Genomic DNA, 13113 nt, shown 5'->3' with positions numbered 1-13113 from the left:
GGAATAGTATATTAATGTGTAGTTTCATACTGGTGACCTAACAGTTTGCTGCATAATGCCACCAGAAACCTTACGTATATAATATCACTGATTCGCTACAGAACGTAATAAAATGAAAAAGCAATCCGATGCCATTAAATTCAATTGAAAAGTTTGCACCCAGTCAATTGTCATCATTTTAACAGAAAATATCGAACCCATACATTCTCCACGAAAAAATAATACCTCAAGATAAATTCAGGAATTCATTATATATTATTGCAACAACGTTGAAGGATGAAGAAAGTGATTCATTCAACGAAACTGAATTTAAAAAATGGCTGCCAATCGTAATAACTTGGATAAATTCAGGGAATACACTTGAAAAATATAGCATTAGTTCAGGAATCCGTTTCGCATTGGTACAACAGCGTTTTATTGTTCACATTTCACTCCCAATTTCACTTCTAATACCAACAAGACGGTATGCATTTCTGGTTCTCATTATGCTACGAACATTTTTTCTCTTATTCTATTTTACTCGTCTAAATTTTCATTCTAATCCTTCACGCTGTGGAAATGACAGAAGTGAATGAGAAAAGCGGCACAAAGGGGAAAAGGTAATGGGAAGACATTTCTATTTCCATAGGTACTGCTTGGATTGCAAAGATACTTCCATGATGTTAAATTTAAAATTAAAAGAAATTAAATATCCATATGTAAAACTCCCCGGAAATTATATTCCCAGAGGCAGATTTGTCCGGCAAGAATTTTTCTCATCGGCGAAAGGAATTATGAAATCACGGGCAAGACTGGAATCTCATTCGATATTCGCTTTGGAGATGTTTTTCACCAAAAAAAAAAGATCAACTAAAAATTTGTAAACATTTTGGTGATGTCCTCACAATTCCCAGAATACAAATTATGTGCAGCCGTGCGATAGCCACCGATCCTTTCAATATTAAAAAATTCAATCCGAGGGAATCCAATCCAGGAAGGATATTAGCGAGCCATAAAAAAAATTCTGGCCACACGAAATTCAACATTCCTCGTTTAAAAACTAATTCCTCCGATTCCCACGATAGCTTTCAAGCGGTTTTTTTTCACCGAAGAGTCCATAAAATATACATCGTTAAGGCGATTAAAAAGTATCGATTGATAATAAAGGTTGAAAGGTGAAGTGGATGTCCAAACTCTACTCGATTACTAACTTCTGATTTTCTTTCATAGTTCCAGATATACCGTATGAAACGAATTAAGAGTCGAAATTGGGGCATAAACCTTATCCTCTTTCCGCATGTTAGTCCTGAACTACGTCAAGGCTATTAAAACTGTTAATGTCCGTTAAAACATTTAAAAATAATAATACTGTCACTTCAAAAATATATGTTTACGCAATAGCCCACAATACGCATTAAACTCGAATTTCGATGTGCGATAGCGATTTCCGCTTACTACGCGAGCTCCAACGTGGTTTTCGGGCGATTCAATTTCATTTTGCGATTTTCCCAATGCATATTGGCAGATGAAATGCTCTTGACGCCAAAAATTGAAACTAAAAGGGAAGCGCAGAATGGAAAATATTAATGGGAGTAGTGAAGAGGTGACAAAGGTCCCATCCGCCCCGCTTACTTCCTCCCGATTTTATTGACGGAATGGCCTTGATTCACATTTCGGACACGATTCAATATGTGCTCTTCTGTTCTTAATTGTTCCCATGCCGGATTCGAAAAAGGGACGAGTGAATGTAATGGCTAGTTGAAAATGCATGTAGGTGGGTTGGTACTCTGCTGGCAGAGGATTCTTTGTCGGGTCAGGGCTATGCATCGAAGGGTAGGGTGGGGCTCGTTAACATGATCTAGAAGCGGACGAAATGGAATGTCTGTGGCTTTCCAACAACTCTTTCCGGGAGGCCCCTGAGGAGATGTCCTGGTTCACCCACAAATCGATTCCAAGCGTTCCATGCGATCCATACACTCTAGCCCTATCCTTATCAACAATCCAGCCGCTTTTCCCAACAATAGAGAAACCAAACAGCGAACCTAAATTGTAAAAGTATGCCAGGTTCTCCATGTGGAGCGCTCTTAAAATATGAGGCATGATTTAATTCCATGGATTGAGATTATTTCGTGAGAAAAATATTTTAAAGGGGTAATTTTGTTTGCATTTATACTAAAAAATGTAGTGAACCAAACTATAAGGTAAAACACCTGGCTAAAATTCAAAGATCAAATGTTTATAGGAGCATATAATTTCTCTGGACTAAATGGGTAGAGCGCTTCATGATTGACCGATGTGTCACGGATTCAAGTCACTAGTGAGTCTTAAAAGAATCTCCAAACAAAATTCTAAACCTGGATTCAACCTTGTTGTTGACGTCGGAGGGGCTATCAACTTTAGAAAATTAAATATTGAAATGTAATATTGACCGTTGAATTTATATAACAGTCAAAATTTTCGAATGAATTTACTATAATTAATCATCCTGCTATCAAATCGTCCTATTTGGAGACATCAGGCAAATTGCGTAGGTACTAAATAAAATATTTTCAATAACTGAATCAACAATTCCCTGTGACGTATTTTCTTTTATAATAGTTCTTCTGCGATTCCTTCAGTTTTTAGCAGCATATCAATAGTATTCAAGCAAGAAATTGTTTCTGGCGTTAGTTTTTGGAAGTTGTAAATCTTAGAAGTGAAACTTTCAACTGGGCAAAGCCCAGGTCTGTCAATATTGAAATAAGTTTGAGATTCAAATTGTGCTTCATTATGAATAGTGTCATGTTCAAAGTAATTCTTTGCGGTCGGTATCCTATTGACGAAAAACTCTGTTTCCATTAAAATCACGCAGATATTTAAACTTATGGGGGGACGATTAACTCCCGCTAACCCAGTCATGTTTCCTCTTATTTACGCCAAGTATTACTACCTTGAAATTTTAGGAATGAGCATGAAATTTTCAGAACCTTTGGCAAACTTGGACCACCTTTACATAACGTAATACACCTTCGACTTTTACTCAAATATGGAATTTAAAAACCAAAAAATCATTGAGAGGAATAATCACCGAATGTTGACAAGTGAATTCTCTTTACAACCTGATGGTAACTCGTATTTTAAATTAGTATAAAATATACCACGAAAAAGGCCAATCGAGCGAATTAAAATGCACTTAATAATGCAATGAGCCACGGCAAAAATGTTTTTCACGTTTAACAAATTTAAAATGTGTTAAGGGATAATTTGATCAAATTATATTAAATAAAAAGGGTATGGAAGGAAATTTGTGAAAACAACTGATAATAAGGTAGCTTTTTGATTTAAAAATACGGAAAGATGGCTTTGAAACTATATCTCGTCTAAAAATCGCTACAAACACTAAAATATTTTTGAAACGCTCAATAAAAAGGTAAATTGTATGAGATCAATAGATAAAAACAGTTTCTCAGAATATATAAATTACTGTGTAAACAAACCAATATAATAATAAGCTTCTGAAAACTGAAGCCTTAAAATATATTTTTAACAGAAGGGTCTGCCACTGAAACCTAATATAAGATGAAATAATCTGAAACCTTTAATTAGATTCTGAAAACTCAAGCCTTTAAATAAAAATTTTTACAGAAGAGATATCGGAAATATTCAAAAAATGAGAAAATAAATGTTAAAATTAAGTTGGCGAAAGGATATATATAAAAAAAGAAAATAAGCCAAAATTAATTTCAATAAGAAAGAGCTAAGGATCCTGAAAAATATCTATCTCAGTCAAACAATTATTTTAATATTTTCGTTATTAATTTAAAGTCTCGCGGTAATAATCATCAAGTTGTAAAATACTGTGATAAAGATTCTTTGGCTATGCTAATGAAACAGTAGATTTCTGACCTGATTATATAAATCCTGGTAATTGCGGAAGCAAGCGAGTCTGCCCGCCGCCTGGCAGACTCACTTACTTAGTACACATCTGGCTCAAGCACAAAGGTCCCCGCAGAGAAGGGACCTCGACCGTGACCCGAACCATACAGGTTGGGTACAGACGTAATCCATCAATTCTGGATACGCCGCCATCATAATCTACTTGTGCCTAGACTGCACCTCACCCTCAAGACCACGTGGCCTAATGGATAAGGCGTCGGACTTCGGATCCGAAGATTGCAGGTTCGAGTCCTGTCGTGGTCGAAATATTTTTTTATCCACTATACATGTAAAAACAAACCCTCGCTGCTAGGAATTATTACGGCTTAATTTTTTTACGCAACCAGAGGTGTGTACCGTGCAACAGTTGTTTTTTTTTTGTCCATGCAAATGAATTTTTTCAGCAATTAATCAAATTAATGCTAAATAAAATAATTTTTAAGGTATTAACAGTAAAAATTCGTAACAACATTTGATAATGTATTAATGTATCACCAAGAGAAAGAATACGTAAACAATCCATTTTTGAAATGAAAAGAATCATTTCTGGTAGGAAAAAGAAAAAAAATGCTATACAAAATAACTGTTTATATTTCTTGAGTGAGAAAAAAGATGGGAGTGACTAAAATAATAAAGTTTTAACAATTACAAACAACAATTGAAGTGGCCAAAAAATACTGACGACCACGACAGGAGTCGAACCTGCAATCTTCGGATCCGAAGTCCGACGCCTTATCCATTAGGCCACGTGGTCCTACAAAATACCGAAAATGTACGGAATACATTGAGTAAATTTTAATCTAATCGGAGGAATCCGACACCACCACTGTAGAAAGGGGTAAGGAAGAAAGATCGTGAAAAACAATTGACTCATATGTACGTGAAGAGTAACAAAGAATCGAATGAAATAGATCTAGCATTTGAAATGCAAATCCTATACACACGTCAGCCTCTCCATATATTCATTAAATAGAGCGAAAAGACACAGCAAAAATTTAGATGGTAGTTAAACAATAGCGCTGTGATGTATACCATGAAAATAATTCGGGTCGGTTATGTACGACGTTTTAAATAATGATTTCTCCACAAAATCAGAAAGCTTTTCCTTGAGCATGAAATCTCAATCATCATCTTCATTCTAAACTACTATCCCCAGATTTCTCAGGCTCCCCTGGCGAACACCAAAGGACCGAATGGACCGTAACGGTGGATTCCACACACTCCTCTTCTCCGCCAATCACCTATCTCAGAATGGCATTCGAATTTCCAATTTGGAACTATCGAATATCTCCGAACTGCTCGAACCCCTCCATTTTCCCCGAATTCATTCCAAAGGCGTCCCCAACTCCTCTTCCACAATCACGCAAAGGGTTTTTACTAAATCGAATCCTAACGGTTTCCCTAACCTATTCCTTTTCACGAGGTCAGATCACTAAAGGATCTTAAAATTCTATACGGGTACACGACGCACCCATAGCGTCTTTAAGGAGGCTGTATGCAGGAAACCGAAGGCAAAAATATTTCCTCTTACATCTACGTAATACCCTGCGATCCACCTCAATGGTGTTTGGCAGGGGGTGAGTATTCAGTATATACCAACATGCAGTATGCGATTCGAAGTCGTGCCATGTAGTTTTATAACTTTGCCAGATAGTCTTTGAAGTCGTCTAAAAAAAAGGCCATAATACAAGCACATGCCAACAGGCGGTATGAGCTCTCATCGTCATGCATTCTTATACGCATGCTGACTAATACCATGAAAAAAATACAATTTATTAAGTAAATAAAAATCCACGAAGGTACATGAAACTAGACTGCCGAAAAGGAAAATTAGGACCATCAAACCTGGTTAAACTTAATACTTTCCTGGGGTTTTATGTACGCTCATAAAAGGGTATTTATCAAGCGTACATAAGAAATGTTATTCATTGATTGAAATCTACGCTGGTCGCTCGATTAAAGGTGAATACAAAACGGTTTATCATCATCTTGATAGCATTAAACACTCCGTAATTAATATTTTTAGTATTCACACGGATGAATATGAATGCTAATTACCCTGAGGAATATTCTCTTTGACGAACGAAAAATTTCGTATACCACCACACAGATTTATTTCGGCAATGACCGACGTCAATATAAATTCTATTTCGTCACTGATTGTAGCTATTAGTTTTATTCAGACGCTGGCCGATGTCTTTGGTGGTAAGAGATCATCACCAAGGAAAAAATATACACTCGAAACCCTTCAGTGTTGAAATAAAATTGTGCAAGTAACGATCAAGTAATTCTTTCCCAATGTCCACCAACGTAAGTGTGCCTCCGTAGCTTTATTATGGCATGAAAGTTTAAATTGACAAAGGGGGGCTAAATTATTTGCAGTTTTTATTACACTGATGCGTGAAACTAACTCTTAAAAGTAAAAAACAGCTCTATTTACCGGAATCTCACATATTGTGAAGTATTTATTCAATCTATCAGTTGCAAAATAAGTTAAAACCACAATATTGTAAAAATGAACACTTAAATGTTATATAAAGTACCGTCTTATACTCTTATCAGTATCTTATCGTCAATATTTTATCTTCTTTTAGGAAATCGCTTTCCTCATTCTACAAAACTTTTGGTAATGCAAGTACCTGACAAGCCGGTGGCTCAGGACTTACGTTGTAAGCATTTATAAGATTAATTTGCAATTAAATTGCACCTTGTTATATTTTAACGTTCACATCATATTATCACGTAATAAATGCCTACATAGTGACAAGAGTTTGTAACTATAATGCATTTCTATGGGCTATTCGTGTGGGTATTAACATTGATACATATACGTCATCTACGAGTGTAAATATGTATAAAAGATGATGTCTTTTTGTCTGTCTGCTATGCGTTTCCATACGTCTGCGCACATTGCAACCAAACTTAGTGCGTAGGTTTATCCCATACTCTCAAACCCCGTTTTACTACTCTCGGTTGCGTTCGACGCGTCCTTGCTGCAGCTTTGCTTTGACAATTTGTCATTACCGTTTCTTACGTCACGCCTTGCAACATCTGTTATCCTGACATGTTGGACATCCTGACGTATAGGCACACATTTTGACACGCTCAAATTATTAAAATTTATTAAATAATATGAGCGTGTTATTTTATAATTTTTATGATAATGATCATGAAATCTAAGTTCCAATTTTTTCCCCTTCCTAGGTATTATTCTTCCCGAGCAACGCCGTGGGGCCAGCTAGTGTATATATAATGTATAATTATCTTTGTATCAATAAATAACTTTATGTATATATTTGTAAGCTTATACATGGCTTGGGTTTTTTAATCACTAATTGCGACTTTACAAAGGTCCTTCCTGTCAATGAGTATTCTCCTACCTTGACTAACCAATAAAATATAAAGGCTTTGCTTCCGAATTCTTCCAACGTTTCCGAGCAATCTCCGATCTCTAGGCTCCTAGTTAGATATTCTCCGATAAACTATTAATCCCCGTTATCCGGCATCCGGCAATTACCATTCCTGACATCCCTTCCGACCTTCGGATACAATCGATCTCCTCATATTTCAGATCCTCGACATGAGGACGGGCTATCCAGGCAATTAAAATGACTTTCAATAGTCGAGAGGCGCAGACGGGTATGATCGATCCCGGTGATTGAAACGAAGAGCCAAAAAAAAAGAGAAAAACGGACGTCCAGGAGATAAAACTCACTTTAAAAATACTTCTGAGAGTAAATGCACGCGATCTTTGTGCATTATCGGCCGAGTTATTACGCTCACGTTTCTTGAGTCGCTGTTCATAAAAAAAACGATGCATGACATTTTTAAGAATATACCGCCAACCTAAAGGAAAGCCAGACAGTTTTATTAGTTGTTATTTAAACTTGACAACAAGAATTTTTTGTCTACCAATAAAAGAGGTGGAACTGTGGAGCGCCATACTTAAGATGATAAATTAATTTGACTATATTATCATATAAACTGATGTTACTACTTCATTTTTGTTCCTTGAAGATGATGCGTAAATACTAAACATTAAACTCCACTCCATCACGCATAGTTCTTCAAATTGAATGATTAATTAATGATTTTAAGGATAGGACAAGTCATTTACTTGAGAATTATTAAATACGAAGGTAATTATAGGGTGATGAATGCAGACTTAATGAACGCGTACATCAGGGAACAACTATTTTACTTATCTATTTATTTAATTTTCGCACAATAGGAACTAGCTTGGGAAAGTTAAAAAAAAAGAGTGCTGCAGAATACGAATCATGATATTGTGTAGTATAAAATCCACTTACGACCACTGGCTGACTGATTGACTGATTCAAACAAATTTTTGTGGAGAACGAGACCAGATATGACATAAAGTCATAGAATCGGCCTCAACAAAAATCGTCTGAAATCCTAGGAAAAATTGTTGAAACACTGATTTTCTATCGATTACAGTGTTGCTTATTGTTTTTATGCCTCTACTTTTTGGGAGCATTTAGGGGTCAAAAAATTGATTTTTCACAATTTCGTTTTCCGAATTTAGACCTCGTGATACATCGAGAAACATATTTTCATACCAATCGGAGCACTTTTAATTTTGGCCAAATTGTGCCATCTCACTAAATCGTGAATTATTATTTCAACAAGGGAGGTAAATACGGTGTTGCGTACTAGGGTTTAACAAAAATTGTAAGAATGAAAAGAATTAATATAAGAAATATCATCTTGGAAAGGGAGAGATCTCTGCTTCCAATTTATTCCGGTATTCCTCTGTTTTCTGGGCGCTATTTAAAATCTTTTTCTTCCAGGCAATGAGCAGAGAAAATCCTTTTAATGACTTATTTTCTCCAATATTACGCAGTGCGGTTAGTACTATAGAGGAGTTAAACACATCATTGTAGGCTATATTCAGTCCGTCGGTATTAATGGATGTGGGGGTTTACCCCCGTAAAACTTTTAAATAGCCAATATTTCCTCTCCTATGCCGGAGATTTCATCATGGCCAATGATCGTGTCGTCTTCACTTAGCATCACTTTAGTAAGCACCAAAAAGTGATGGGTGCTAATAGATAACTAGTCATGGAGTTTAACATTAAAGTGTGGAAAATGCCATTTGTTGTTTATATTTTATCTAAAGAAGAACGTGAATGGAATGTGAGAGTAGATTAAACCGCTTGGATATTCGGATTTTGGACGAATTTTTCACGGGATTCCCACCAGGTGAGCTGTTCTATTTGACCCGATGTTTCAATGACTAACTCTGCCATCGTCCTCAGGGCGTTTAGAGCTGGGTCAAGATTTTTCCGCGCCTATATATCTTCCGGCCGTGTGTCATTTCTGATTGGCCGCCCTCGATCTCGTCGATTTTGTTTTTCCGTGACGTCTTAGTAATGTTGAGCACTCGTTTCCATGCTTGGCTGATTGTGTATCCCTTGTCACGGTTGAAGTTTTCTTCTGCCAACCTTATATCAATAGCCTCCTTTGTGTAGAAACGTCGGCTCGAATATAACAGCTCACCTGGTAGGGATTCCCGCGAAGAATTCATCCACACCGTACGCCAGGAAAGCACCAAGTCTTACATTACTTCGGATTTTGTTTTTTTTCCTATTTTTACTTCCTTATCCACTATCCTTCCGGAAAAGGTGACCTCATGTAGAGATGGGAGACTGATACTCATAAGAGGCTACGCTAAGCACTGAATTCGCAAACTGAATGACGCCTCGAATGGTATTTGAGGGAGCGGAAAAAGGTCGATGTGAGGGAAAAGCCAGGATGACTAGAGAGGCGAATTGAAAGGGGTAGCAAGGGGGCGCTGCTGAGGAGGAAATTGGCAAGAAGTTTGTATAGGACGGACCGCGCGGGAGGGAATCGCAATGGTTGAGAGAGAGCTTTCGGATGGAATAATGCATTTCGGAGAACAAGGTCGAAAGTGAAGTGAGCAGCCGCGGTAGGGTAGAGAAAGATAGAGTCGAGAAAGAGATGGGAAGATAGACAGGTTAATAGAGATAGAGAGAAAGCAAGGGGAAAGCGAAAACAACGTCCGGCCGGTGGATGAGAACTAGCAAAGTGGAAACGACTAGATTGGAGGCCACTTAAAGGTCGTGGAGAACACACCGTAGAGAATTGAGGTGGAAATGCCGTAGAATCTGGTTCTTTTTTATTACTTAGCAGTGTCAAGAGTACAGGGCAGTCCGGGAGAGGAGAAGGGAGTTCAAAGGTTCACATGTAGTCGGATAATAAGGCTTCCATTAAAATTAAGTTTGATTACATTATGCAACTTAGTAACCTTACACTGTGCAAATTATCGGGCTTAGTTGGTCCAGTGGTAACGGCGAATGACAATGGGACAACCACTCACCAACAGAAGAAATGAACAAGGACACATGAATGAAATTAAGGATACACCCTCACACGATAGCTGAAAGGAGACAGGAACATGCGTTTCGGATCACGCAGAGCCAAAGTGAAGCGAGCATTGCATTTGAATGTCATTTTTACACGGGTTCCCATGTCGGCACCTACTGCTACAATATGAATGTCATTTTGATTAAAAAACCGATATATTTCAAATTCTCTACATAACATAAGAATCTTTTCAAAATTAAATTTAGGAACGCTATCGTATTAACTCATGAGATATTATGACATGAATACTGTGTGATAAATCAAATAACATTATTTACATGTACTTACATGGCGCTGCGGTAAAGAGCACGAAATATTTATATTCGGTTTATGAATCTTACTTAAAAATATAAGGATTAATTTATCCACATTCTCTGCACCGTTATTTCAATTTTTGGCGTCTACGATGGCAATAAGTTTTCCCGATATCAAACGCGGTATTTTTTTTTTAATCGCACAGTTGCAAACCTGTTTAGTTAAGCTCACTGACTTTATAGCAGAACGCGCCCGGAAGAATAACAACAGGTTCTTAATTAGTTATTAAATCCGGAGAGGTTAGTTTGTATATGTGAGGATAGAGCTCACCTTACACTAAGCCAAAGGTGTGCGAAATTCACATATTCGGGGTAGGGGAATCCAGCTCCTTTCCCTAGACCACGTCGTTCTTCGACGATTATTCAAAGTGGGCTATCTGACGGTTTCACCCGGGTTTCGAATCGGATCCCTTCAAGCGCCCAACACTCTGGGCAACCTCGCTCCCCAAAAGGGTACAAGGATAGTAATAGAAAAAAAGGAAGAAATGAAACGGTATCTGCGCCATGAGTAGGCACTGCATCCGATCTAGCGATGCCATTTTTGCTGTTCCGAGGGAAATGATGAATAAACCTAATCCGATCTAGAATGACGAGCGATTCCAAGGATTGCAATAAAACTGTTCTTTCCTAGGAGCTCAATGTAGTATTCCCTGTAAGCAGAAGGATCTATGACACCGAGAAATCCTTCCGTAATCAAACATCATTCTTCAAACAAACTATTTCTAGATCCTACCAAATGACTATTCGTCACGGCTCACGCGAGCTTTCCATTCTTGGATAGCACGAGAATACATCCAAGGTAGTTCAAGCTTTGAATAGCCTTCTTCATCAAACATCCCTGTAAAAGTAAGGGGAGAACAAAGCTTTAAACCCATCACTATCATTCCACTTCTTTAAAGACTTTTTCTGACGAAGGTTTTCGCGGTACTATACTGAACCACTTGATTTTTTTCAGGTTCCGTCCGCGTTTTTAACATGGTGATGACAACTGTTCTTCTACAATACTGTAAGCTTCCTCATTCAATTATTTTGAATGGAGATGAGCGAATTAAGTTATCATAACAGAAGAGAAGTCGCCATAACCCTGGTGAAAAGAAAAACAAATCCCGACAGTCGATCAAGTGGTTCTTTAACTTTTCTTCCGAGATCCGACGAAGGTTTCTATAACGGCCTTGCATCAATATTGGAAAACTAATGAGTAGTGACTCATAAATATAGCATTTATATTTCTTCTATAAAACGCTATACACGTATTTTTACAACGATGAATGGTGTTGAAAAATCTCAAAGGTCTTAAATCTAACACCGCGACACAGGTAATTAGAGAAAAGTCAATGTTACTCATTGCTCGCTAAAGTCATAGAAACAAAATTTAAAACCCTTATCGTTTGCAAATATTTTTCATTGTAAGTTCAAATATTTTAAGCATTATAATTTTATTTATATATTATTTAGAGCGTTTTTAGGAAGACCTGTACGGTACTTGTCAAATAAAGCTACATTACCTCACGATAAAGTTCAACACTCTCCTGTGGTCATAAATATGCCATAGGTATTTCATGTAATGATCCATTTAAATTAAAATCGCTATATGTCGTCCCAATGCGTAGAAATCTTGGAGACAGTACACGTCAATATAACATCGTAAATAGAATACACCAGAACGTATAATAACTTCTGATTTTCTTATAAAAAAAAACTAAAAGAAAAATAATGAGTCCTGGACTACGAATAAGAAACACTTCCAAAAGAAATAAATAGTTTTATCATTATTAGTGCTTCTAAAAAATAAAATAGCGCAACGCCAACTTCCCATTTAAACTCCAAAAAAACATGAAACTCAATACCAAACATAAAACATTCGGTTACCAGGAAAAACTTTCGATGACATTTACATATTACAGCGTTCTACATAAATTTAGCCAATAACAATGGTGAATGTACTTTACTTCAGTCATCAAGTGGGTACGAAATGGCTCAAAATTGACCACTGATACGAGGTTTCCAGTTCACAAAAAGAGCATCTTTCAAAGGATAAGAAACCTACCGTAAGAGACCCGTCTTTATATCCCGTCATTTTCCTCAGGGGAGGTAATTCTTGACACAGACTCCTCTGGCATTATATGTGAAGAGCTACCAGCTCCCATCCATTCTCTACTTGGAGGCGTTTTTCTTCTCGAAGGCATTGAAGCGAGCTAAGAAGTTACTCGAAGGTAAATAAGTTTTTCATTCTCCTGGCGCCGGTATATATTTTTTCCAACTTCACTCTTATCTCCTCTTGTCGATAAAAAAGGCGCAATGATATTTGACGCTATAAATCCCAGAAGCAACAATAGCATTTTCTTACATTCGTAGAACGATGACTTTGATGAAATTCGACAAATTTGAATATCACAGTTACTCTATTGGTTGCGTTACTACAACGGAATGTTGGTTTAAAAATCAGAACTTATTCATGAGGAGTTATGACTTACTCTATCACACTAGAGTCGCATGC

General features: G+C 37.1%; 2 non-coding genes across 2 annotated transcripts; one reads left to right on the top strand and one right to left on the bottom strand.

Moving 5' to 3' along the window:
• The first annotated feature begins 4085 nt into the window (after window positions 1–4085).
• On the top strand, window positions 4086–4158 carry Trnar-ucg. Its single transcript has one exon. It is a non-coding gene; the product is annotated as a tRNA-Arg (tRNA).
• A 417-nt stretch (window positions 4159–4575) lies between these two features.
• On the bottom strand, window positions 4576–4648 carry Trnar-ucg. Its single transcript has one exon. It is a non-coding gene; the product is annotated as a tRNA-Arg (tRNA).
• Window positions 4649–13113: the final 8465 nt, after the last annotated feature.

This window comes from Ischnura elegans, chromosome 11, assembly GCF_921293095.1.
Source record: "Ischnura elegans chromosome 11, ioIscEleg1.1, whole genome shotgun sequence".
NCBI classification, from domain to species: Eukaryota; Metazoa; Arthropoda; class Insecta; order Odonata; family Coenagrionidae; genus Ischnura; species Ischnura elegans.
The sequence above is the reverse complement of the archived record's forward strand: the minus strand, read 5'-3'. Positions and strand labels throughout refer to the sequence as shown.